Source organism: Perca flavescens, chromosome 2, assembly GCF_004354835.1.
Source record: "Perca flavescens isolate YP-PL-M2 chromosome 2, PFLA_1.0, whole genome shotgun sequence".
Taxonomy (NCBI): Eukaryota; Metazoa; Chordata; class Actinopteri; order Perciformes; family Percidae; genus Perca; species Perca flavescens.
In genome coordinates, this window is record NC_041332.1 from 42172119 (window position 1) to 42184416 (window position 12298).

Sequence of the window (12298 nt, forward strand, 5' to 3'; positions counted from 1 at the left end):
TTCAATTTTATTATTATTATTATTTTTATGTTAAGGCATTTGTAACTAGTTGTTTTTGACAAATAGATTACTTCTGATTGTAAGTGGTTGATATTTAGCAAATTACTGCCTGTTTGTTTACTTCTTTCTCATTAAATTGATGTTGGAACTCAATCCCTACTAATTAGTAATTAAATACTTAAACAATTTTCAAAATAAAACACCCAAGTTTATGGTGATTTGGGCTGTCTTGACTTCTCAGGTGTGTCCCTATCTAGAGGTGACTGCTTTGTTTATAGTAGTTCTTCTTGAAATTACACCTACCAGTGAGTTTATTGTAAGATATTGATAACTTATGTGAAAACATAAACACAGTCTGTTTAGTAATGATTCATGACTGCAAATACTCAGCCCTTTACCATGATCGCTGATTTCCTATGTGTATAGGTAAAATTGTGTTGTTTTTTTATTGTTCTCTAAACAGCTTTCACAGAGATCATTAAACGCTACACAAGATGTGAGCTGCCGAGTGGCCACATCTGAGACTCAAGATGATTACATACTGGTATGGTTTTCTCTATTATTACACACGAGAAAAATGGAAGTTCATCAATGGAGTTTCATCATATTTTTATTTTGAAAGAAAAGTGTAATTTACTGTGGATTTCATAGATATCTATATGATAGTATGTTTTAGAAATGACAGTGCGGTGCATTATGTGTCTATTACTTAGGTTGTGAATTTTTGTTTTGTGTTAACTATTGTGAAAAGAAAGGAGAAAAAAGTGCATGTACAGCCAATAAAGTATTTTAGTTGTAGTTAACATGGGAATTTGCATCATAGTTGCTGTATTGTTAAATTAACAAAGTGTTCTCTTCCTCGTAGGTTATTGATAGCATCATGGAGGAGCGTCAAAAGGGAAAACTAACCACGGTGACAGACACCATCCAACATGGCATGATGACTTTGCGTAAACACACACGCCACTTTCTGTGTTATCTGTACGCATTTTGAGCGCCATATACAGCGGACGGGTTGGGTTTAGGAAAAGAAGAAAGCTACGGTTGGGTTTAGGAAACGTGACACGCGGGACGCGAAGGAAACGTGACTTGCTACGGTGTCAATTCACACGAAGTCAATGGAGGCCAAACAGCGTTAATAAACACACTAAAAAGGAGTATGCCTCTTGATAACACGCCAAAAATGGCATACAAATTGGCGTGTCATACATACGCCACTTCATGAGATCAGTCTGCAGCATTAGATGTGACAAAAAGAAGTTCCATCTCAAAAACGCTACAGTGTACAAGAAGAATGTACAAGTTGTGTACAATAAGCTCCAGATACTCCCAAACTATAACCCTCTAGACTATGGATTCTAATAATCAATGTGTTGCAGGATTTGATGGCAGGCTTCAACATCCTTTTCGTTATTAGCGGCTTGAGAATGTGAATATACATTTTGTGAATGGTATATCTGAATCGCTTTGCGACAACACCCTTCTTCCTACCGATAAGAATAATTTACTCATAGATGATTTGATGAACAGCAGTAATGTGGATTTTTTTTAATGTATATTATCTATTCTTTTAATGAGCAGAAAGAGAGGCTACCTTCATCCTTCCGACTCCAAACAGTCCCTCTGTGTTATGAAGGTAGACAGAACAGAGCCAAATGCAAGGCTCAAAAGATTTTTCAAATAAGAGATGTTCCGATACCATATTTTTTTTCTCTTCCCGATTCCAATTCCTGAACTTGCGTATCGGCCGATACCGAGTACCGATCCAATATCAGTGTGTCATATATTTTATTATGTTTTAACAGCTGTATACTACTATCCCTGTATGGATGTGATATGATTTCTATCTTTGTTGTCAGTCTGGCTCAGGTTAAACTCTTTGCGAAACATGAACAAATACAAACAATGAATGCCGTAGAACTTTCTGTTATTATGAAGTTTGACAGTCAGTTATAACGGAAACAGAACATAAATAAACTACTTTAACGTAGATTTTCTTTAGGGCTTTATTACGTGGTATCAGATCGGTGCATAAACTCCAGTACATCCCGATACCAGCATTTTAGGCAGGATCGGAACATCTACTACTACTACTACTACAACAACAACAACAACAACAACAACTACTACTACTACTACTACTACTACTACTACTACTACTACTAATAATAATAATAATAGTGTGGGGAGGCGAACGCCAAGGACAGGAGCGAGGGCACGAGGCTGAGACTGGGGAAGAAGGGGAGCTCGGGGAAACCGGGGCCGAGGCACTGCAGTCCGTGGAGCAGAGACAAGCTGACAACAGAGAGGTATGGAGATGATGGCTGCAGGGAACAAACACAAAGAGAGGTAAGAATCTGTCACGATTCACTAGGACAGGAACCCAAAAGCAGACAAGGACAAGGTAAGTAGAACGAAAAAAAAAAAGGGGAGTCTTTATTTGGCTTTGTACGTGGAAGCAGGGGAGTCCAGCTGGTGAGGCAGTGGGTGGAAGTGGGTCGGCTGACGGGTAAATGCAGATCCAATAAGGATGGTGAAGCAGACAGCCAGGCAGAGGTGGAGAGAATTTCCAGGTCAGAGAACTGCAGGCAGAGGAACAGGCAGATTAGCAACGGCAACAACGTCCCAAAAAAGCAGAACAAACTCCTCAACCTTACTAACCGATACTCTGGCAAACATACTGGTGAGGCAAACGATCCGGAAGGGAACGGATGTCACTTCACGCCTTAAATGGTGGAGAGGCGATGATCAGGACCAGGAGTGCAGATTGCAGATGAGACAAAGGTGGGAGTGGTTGCAGATTCTCCCGCCTTGCTTCGTTGCCAGGCAACCAGACAGGGTGTGTTCGGAACTCCCAGAAAACACGAGCTGTTTCAAGGATCCTTCCTTGACATTGAGAAACGGCTACAGACTCACAGGGCTAAAAACAGGAACTGAGGCAGAAAATGAACTCAGGAGGCGGGATTCATGACAGAATCAACAACGGACAGAGACAGGTAAGTACAAGATGTTCTCTAAGAGTTTTGGCCGAGACAACGATCAAGCGAGGACGGCGAGTGGATCCGGGGTTCAAACAGTGGACTTGATTACAATCAAGCCCACTGTTTGAACCCCGGATCCACTGGCAGGTGTGCACGGCAGGAGAGATGATGGTGGAATGACAAGCAGGTGTGGGTAGTCAGCTGGCAGTACCAGGCAGGAGGGGAGGGGGGGGGGGAAACACAGGAGACACAGAGAGAGTTAGGGCCAACAGAGAAACTGACAGTGGAAAACAAAATAGGAACTAGAAAACTAGAAAAACAAAACAGAAACTCACAACCAGCCGACCCCAACCATCACACTCTGGATCCCTCACATTCAGCCCCAAGGAATACTTCCGAAACCCTGTCACACAGCCGAAGTCGGACCTCTAAGTCATCCTCGCGCAGTCTGAGGAGAAGCCCCAATGAGTCCCTGTCACCCAGCCAGAGAAAGAGGCAGCCCACTGCGTCACCTTCACACAGCCTTTGGAGTAGTTCCTCTGACAACTGGAGTCCCTCTAAATCACATGTGTCAAACTCTAGATTTAGATCCGGCCCGTATATTAATTTGGGTTCACAATACATTTTGGCCCACCTAGTTGTGCGCCAAACCAAAAACACAGGAAAGTGTTTTTTAAACTGCAATTACGTGACAGTCAAAGCAGAATAGGCATATGGCAGATTTGCTGACTCTGAGACTCAGAAATCTCTCCCCCCCCAGAAGGAACTCTTTTGATGACTTTTGTAGGGCTTCATCATGTCAACAAAAATGTGACAAAAAGCGTACAAAAATGTCGGAAAAAGCAGCAAATTTACAATTAGGTGACAAATGTCTGAGAAAGCCACAAAAACAACAAAAATGAGGAAAAAAGCTACCAAAATGTAAAAAAAAAAAAGTGACCTGCAGTAACAAAAGCATGCCAAAACTCTACATGTCCGGCCCTTGGTGTGATTCTCTTTTTCCAGTGTGGCCCCTAGTGAAAATGAGTTTGACCCCCCTGCTCTAAATCATAAGGTAGACAGCTGAGTTCCTCAGACTCACAAAGAAACTGCAGACCCTCCAAAATCCTCCCGTTAAAAAAAATCAATAAAAACGAAAGCACAGTAAAAGGTGAGCCTGTCAATTGGAACATTATGTTCTACCACTTTACCTACCAGAATTTAAAAGTATCGATCCATTGTAGCCACATGTAGAAGAGTACAACAAAGATATCTTAGCATTAATTTGTTGGCAACTTTATAAAGCTGTCTACTATTAACTAGTTTAACAGCCTGCTTTCTTTTCTTAGACCAAGGCCTATTTAAACATTTGTTAGTTTAATGATTTTTGTCCCCTATCAGTGACGGCAAGAGGAAGTTAAGTGTAGAGAGCCTGAGGCTGCATCCAAGTAGTAACCCACCAAAGTCCAACAAGAGGCATGCTCACTTGTACAAACAGACCTCAACCCCAAAACTGTCTCTCTGTCAGAGGAAAGTAAGTAGTTACTCTTAATTTTACAAACTCAAAATAACGAAATCAGTGCTACATTCGCTTGTCGGTTAGTCTTTGCTTATAATGGGCCACAAAGTGGGGCAAGTATAGCCTACACAAATTTGTAGTGCGAGCATTGCTTTAAACAGCTACTTTTCCCTTTACTCTGATGTCTTGTAAAACATAAAATCATGTGTGAACTTTTTTTGGGGAACTTTGGCATTTTCTGGAAAGATTTTACTATTGTAGACCGGTGAGGCAGTTCGCTGAGGCGTCGCGTCGCTCGCTGTAGCCGAGCCAACCCCTTTTTATTGCCTTCCCCTCAGCAAACCCCCGGCCCTTCTAGTGCCCTCTTCAGCCGGACGAACGCCAGTTGCCCATCAGCGGGGTGGATGTTTTGACCTATACTAAAAAGGAGTTATTTCTGACGTTTCCCTGATTAATTTAGTTTATAGAGACACACACGCTCTCCGTCTAAGGAGAAGCCCTCGCCCGAAAGCGAGACAAGAGGTTAGATACACACTACACCAGACGTCCCCAAAAACACAGGCTCTTATCCCCCTGTATATGACAAGCACTGCCCGAGGGGATCTTTAAAACCAATGATTTTTCTTTAGTACTCACGGTCTCAGCCGTCCTCCCAGGGTCACCGGAGGTCCCTTCCTTCTCAAGGACGCCCGCCTTGCCCTTCATGGTCGCCTGACTGAGAGAGGGGGTGCTCAGAAGCTCTGACCAGGCCACGCGGATAGGGAAATGCACTCCCACTAGGAGATAACAGGAGGTCTGCATGTCCAAGTCGATCCCCGCCGGGACGCAACTTCCCACGGGCGGTTAAAGAGGAGTCAATAACCCCCGTAAGGGGGGGAACCCTCCCTGCTTGACAGCGTGCAAGACGATCCCAGAGAAAAATAAGGAACTGGCAAAAGTTGGCTCTCCTAGTCCAAAGTCGGACTCAGGTGGTTTTTATTATTTTGTGACAAAAGCAGAAATTAAAAGCAAGTGGTCCTCTACAAAATAAAAATAAAAATAAAAATAAAGATAAAGCCTCCGCTCTAACAGAGCAAAGGTATTTAAAGCTGCTTCTCTTTTCCTTCTATCTCTCCCACACTCATAGGAGTGCAGGTAATCTCCTCTCCGGTGTCATAGAGGGCAAATAAATCTTCCCCAAAACGCAGCAAAAAAAGCGTCTGGGAAAACTAAGAGAGAAGTAGCACTTTTTTGGCCTCTGTTTAAAAGAGGTATTGGAAGCCGCTTCTCAGAGATAGTCTTTTTTCTTTTTTTTCTTTTTCTTTTCCTCCCTTACACTCAGCGAGCGCAAGGGAACACCTCTACAGCTGAGAGGGGCATAATGAATCTTTCCCAAGTCGGCAGTACTCCTATACGTATAGCAATCAAGATTAACGGAAAACTTGCCCGGAGTTCTCCTTTAAGCTTTTGGCCACTCTAAAATCATTTTACACACATTTATAACACATTTCATATACTGCTAGAGCCCAAGTGGTCAGTTATGATCACTTGACAGAAAAGAAACAGGTTTCACCAGTTTTGTGTCAAACTTGCAGATCAATCTTAAAGGCCAGTTGAATTTATTTACGTTTTACTCCTTTACAGCGAGCACATTTGAAAAAACAGGCAGGTGTCAATGAGGTGGACATGATAAAAAAAGAATTGATGGCTGCGTAAGTACATTTTTTGCTACACGTTGTAATATTTATCATAAATGAATTGGGTAACATTAAATAATAAAAAGCCTATACTACAAAATTTTTATTGTTTTCAGCAATGGAGTTTGTCAATCTATCAAAAATGACATTCCTCCGTGAATAATCTGTAATAATTTACAGATTATTCTTTTTTTTTCCTTGCTTTTTTTCTTGCATTATTATAACTAGTTTGTATGCACTGTAAAGCATTTTGAATTACAGCAAAACTATGGGTTTTCATGATCAGCAGAACAAAAATAACATTCATTTTGTGAAAAAGAGATTGATCTTTTTACATTCACCCTACAATCTGACTGCTCTAGAATTGAATAAATAAATATAGATTGGGATATAACTTGATGTTGACACAGCACTTAAACATTGTTTTGAAGAATGCAAATCTGCTTCATTCAGATCCATATACGCAGCTATCATGGTGTTCATTGACAATGAACACTTTGACGATCGAGTTGATATTTTTACCACTAGACCTACATACGTTTGTCATTTTCTAACCAAAATACCACTAAATCTAACTTGTATTGCAAGCAGTGTTGGGCAGTAGAGGTACTAGTTTAACTTTGCGATGTGGTGATCACATTTTAGTAGCGGTGGTATGTTTTTTTGGGGGGGTGACAAGATAATATTCTTATTCTTTATTTATAAAGGACAACACACATTAATCAACATTTCTGTAAATGTGCCAGTGTTAGCCAGCCGGCTAATTTTCAACTGTAGTCCTTTTGGTCAGATGATTTTAGACCAGAGCAGCAGGAAAGAGCAAGACATTAGTACAGATTAAATTATACAGACAGACGTCAACAAGACACCACACAGCTAGAGCATCAGAGAAACTATCTCCTATTTGCCATGCAGAGCCACAATAAGCAGCAAAGCACCAGCATATCTAAACATCAAACAGCATTCACATTTAGTACAAGATATTATGCAAGCATCCAAACACGGCCAAGCAACATCGGCCACAAGCCATCTTCTAACACCATTCAACCATGCAAAACAGTAACAAGCCATAACGAAAAGATAAAATAAGCTACATCACTCGTGAGGGATGCATTAATATAGAACAGGTTAATATGATGGTAAAAATAGTTAAAATACAAATTAGTTATTCATACATATTCAAGCAATGCAAAACGAGCTAAGTTTAATACCTAGCAAGATATCAAAACATTAAACATGTTTATTATGAGTAATAGATTTTCTGTCTAGCACTTTGAGGGCCGGTTTATACAGAGAAAGAATAGGCTTAAGGGTTGTATTGTTTGCTTGCGTCCAGCTTGTCATACAATATAGTAGATGGGGAATAATCATTGAATTTATGTATAATTTTGCTGCTGAAGTTGTTAGGCAGCTTCTTATATACTTACAATTGGCAATATTGTATTTAGTTATTCAAATTACTTTTTTCACTTGTTTTTTGAAAGACAAATTGGAATCAAGGATGATACCAAGATATTTAACATGCGAGAAAACTTGAATATTCTCGCCAGACACATAAACTTTGTGCTCACAATCGGAAGCGGAGTGTGTCTTTGAAAAAAACATACAAACAGTTTTCGATACATGTAAACACAGGTGAGAATTTTCAAGCCATGTAGTTACATTTTCCATTGTTGAATTAAGTTTAAGAGTTGCTTCTTTTTTGGTTTTTGCATGAACGTATATTATAGTGTCATCTGCATACATCTGAGCTTCACACCCTATACAAATTTATGGCAAGTCATTTAACCCATTCATTGAACCCTGGGGCTACACACTGAACCCTATCTGCAAGATAAGACTTTATCCAGTTTTGCACTTTTGATGAAAAATTTAAATTTGCTAATCTAGAAATTAGTATTTGATGATTCACAGTATCAAATGCCTTTTTAAAATCCAGGAATATAGCCCCGACAACACCTCCTTTATCTAGTTTAAGTTTGATATTCTCCAGGAGGAAGCAATTTGCAGTCTCAGTAGAATGATTTACTCTAAAACCAAATTGCATAGGATGCAGTGTGTAAGGACTAGTGTTGAGATGAGTTGTCATTTGTTCAACAACACATTTCTCGGCAATTTTTGAAACAACTGGTAAAATGCTAATAGGTCTGTAGTTGCTCACATCAGATGGGTCTCCTGTTTTATAGACCGGGACAACTATGGCTGATTTCCAATCTTTTGGAAATTTCTGTTCTCTGAAGCATTTATTAACTTTGTTATTGGCTCAATTAAGGTACCTGTATGTCTTTTTATTAACAAGACATCCAGTCCAAAAACATCCCTAGATTTGGAATTTTTAAGAGAGTTCAAAGTTGTTTTTACTACAGATTCAGTTACGTTAGGGAGAAGACTGGTTGAGAGTCATCTATAGATGGTAAATCTTGAGGTGCAGGATAATTACAGTTTACTATTTCCTTAACAGAGTTTACAAAGTAAGAGTTAAGGAGAGTTGCTGTTTCTGCAGCTCCTTTTACCAGGCAGCCATTGTCATTAATTTGTAGCTGTTTTGTTATGTCATTAGGCAGTTTTCCAGTTAATTTTTTTAAATTGTCCCAGATTTGTTTAGGATTTCCCTTAGCTTCCCCTATCAGGCTTACAAAGAAATTAGCTTTAGCCGCTCGGATGTCCTTTGTTATCTTATTTCTAAGTGAAGTAAAGATGTGTCTGTCATTCAATAGTTTTGTCTTAAGCGAGGTTCGCAGAGCAAGGTCCCTCTTTTTCATTAGTTTCCGTATATCACCATTTATCCAGGGCATCACCTTTAACTTTACTTTTCTTTAGAAATTGTTCTGTTATATTTTGAATTGTGGATAAAAACACATAAGTGTCAGCATCCACATTTGAGCCAGACAGTAGTTCATTCCAATTAATGTTTTTAATTGCATTTTCATAGTTACATAATTCACTCTTTGGTATTCTAAATTGGCAGCGCTTTGCATTAGATGACATATAGGCCTGCTTTTTTGTGAGTTTCCTAACTATGAGGATTAGATTATGGTCTGATAGACCTGTGATCATGTTGAATGATTTAAGTACTCTGTCAGGTTTATTGCTGAAAATTAAATCAATTTGTGTTGTGGATAATGACGTTATCCTAGTCGGTCCCTTCACTAGCTGTCTGAAATCAAATTTACTTTTAATTAAATTTTTTCCAGTGCCTTTTTAGCTGATTTATCATCCCAGTTTACATTAAAATCACCCATTATAATAACTTCCTTATCTGAACGGCATTCTCTTAGTATAGCATTTAATTTTTCAAAGAAGACTGATTTTGCAGAGGGTGGTCTATATACACCAATAAGAATAAAACCCATTTGCGGTGACAGTGTTACGTTTAAACAAATACATTCTATGTCATTCTCAGCCGAGTAATGAATCTCTTTACATGATATTTGATCTTTAATATAAAACAACAAACCTCCAACTCTTCCCCCTACTCTATCTTTCCTAAATACATTATAGCCATGGATAGACAGGGCAGAAGATGGGGCAGAGTAAAAAAAAAAGCAAACTAAAACTGCTCTGCTGTTATGGAAGCATTTACCATAAGCCTATAAAAGAAGTGAGCTGAAAAAGACGAGGCAAAGGTTAAATACCTAAACCAAAGAGGTTATTCAAGCTTACTGCAGAAATTACAAACCCCCCACTTATCATCAATTGTGATCTCTCTCTTACTTGGGACCAGATTAGACAAGTGCGACATCTAGTGGTCAAATTCTGTATTTTAAAATTATTTTAATTTTTTTAAATTTCATGAGTTTTTGGCTTAAAATCAAACTGGTTTGAACATTTTTACACCGGCCCAAGCCTACCCCTAAAAAGATTTGTGATTGTTTGTTTTTGTGATAATTCAGTCAGTGCTCATCCATCCATCCATCCATCCATCCATCTTCGTCCGCTTATCCGGTGTCGGGTCGCGGGGGGAGCAGATCCAGCAGGGGACCCCAAACTTCCCTTTCCCGAGCAACATTAACCAGCTCCGACTGGGGGATCCCGAGGCGTTCCCAGGCCAGGTTGGAGATATAATCCCTCCACCTAGTCCTGGGTCTTCCCCGAGGCCTCCTCCCAGCTGGACGTGCCTGGAACACCTCCCTAGGGAGGCGCCCAGGGGGCATCCTTACCAGATGCCCAAACCACCTCAACTGGCTCCTTTCGACGCAAAGGAGCAGCGGCTCTACTCCGAGCTCCTCACGGATGAGTGAGCTTCTCACCCTATCTCTAAGGGAGACGCCAGCCACCCTCCTGAGGAAACCCATTTCAGCCGCTTGTACCCTGCTCATCCATATGTCCATAATTTCACCAAGTAGCCCCAAATTGTAATAATATCAATAATGTAACTTCAACATAACTTATGTCTTTTAATTCGAGAGGACAAAGTGTATAATTTAAAAATGACAATGAATAGCAAATTCTCTTGATAATATAAAGGCTTTTGTTCTTGGTTATCCTCTTGGGTGCCCTGTCATTTTTTGGTTTGTGCTGTGAGTACAATCTAAATGATGTCCTACTTTAACAATTGGTACAGCTTAGCAAAATTCTAGGTACAGCATTTCTGACAATAATCTAATGTGGTGTTTGTTTTTTCCTCTTTATATGCGGTCATCAGGACTTTCAGAACTTCACTCTCAAAACTTATGGTAATATGCACCAGAGAGGATGGGTGGTGGTGGCCGTAAGAAGTGAACACTCATTTATTTCTGTATAAGCTGCGTGGACCCTATTGTTTTTGCCTTTTACCTAAATAATTCATGTTCCCATGCATGATAACTCACCAAACTTCGCACTCAATTCCAGGGGTCCGTTTCAGAAAGCAGGTTCAGTGAAAACTCTGAGTTTGTTAACGCTGGGATGAGGGGAACTCTTGGTTTTCTGTTTCAGAAAGAGAGGGAACTTCACCTCAGAGTCAGTTACTATGGTAACTTAACCTCAGAGTCAGTATATGGTAACTTAACCTCAGAGTCAGTTGCTATGGTAACTGGGTCTGTGAACCTAACCTGGTTGGGAGCAGGTTTTCTTCTCTCAGTCTCCTCCCTCTGACACAACACTGTCATTTCTTCATTCATTCATTCATTCAGTCTGCATCAGGCACATTTTAGCCCAGTTTATTATCTGCATGAATAAAAAAAACAGGGTTGGTTTATTAGGCAGACTATAAAACATGGCATTTCCTTTTGTCGAGGATCCCGTTGATGAAGAAGCTGTATCACTTCTCAGGGAGTTAGACACACGTCGGGAAATGATATTGAGGCCCCCCTGACTATAGATGTATTTTCATTTCCAGATAACTACCTATTTGATATTATGTTATGTAGCCTACATAACCTTCTCCGTCCTCATATCACTAACGTCACCCATCGTGCACATGCTCTTACATCCCAGCAGGTTATTTGTGTCGCATTTTTTTTTGCAAACAGGTTTTCTTTACAACATGATGCGGAGCATATTAGTAAAGCCAGTGTATAGCAAAGCGCCGTCAGAAGAGTGTGACTCGCTCTGAAACGTGTTTTAAACGTTTTTGTAGTGTTGCCTGGACACAAACCAGTGAGAGCCATTAAATAAGGAGTTCCCCAGTATTGCAGGTGAATGATGTAAACCCTTTGAAATAAAAGATTATGAATTATAATCCTGTTAATGATGGTGCTGCAGCCTCAGAATGGGATTAGTAGTACCTAGGACTTTTTTGCCCTCACGATTGCACCTAAATGAAATAGATTACCTTGCCCCCCCAACACCCCCCTCCTCCTCTTCAATAGCTACAGACACAGAAATGGCACATCCTAAGGAAAGCTCATTGTGGGACTGGCTCTAGTGGCTGTAATTCTGCACCAAGGCTGAATTTCGGGAAAGAGACTTCAGATACAGTATTAGGGGACCACTAAGGTCTATATAAAAGAGACTTCAGATACAGTATTAGGGGACCACTAAGGTCTATATAAAAGAGACTTCAGATACAGTATTAGGGGACCACTAAGGTCTATATAAAAGAGACTTCAGATACAGTATTAGGGGACCACTAAGGTCTATATAAAAGAGACTTCAGATACAGTAGGGGGGACCACTAAGGCCTATATAAAAGAGACTTCAGATACAGTATTAGGGGACCA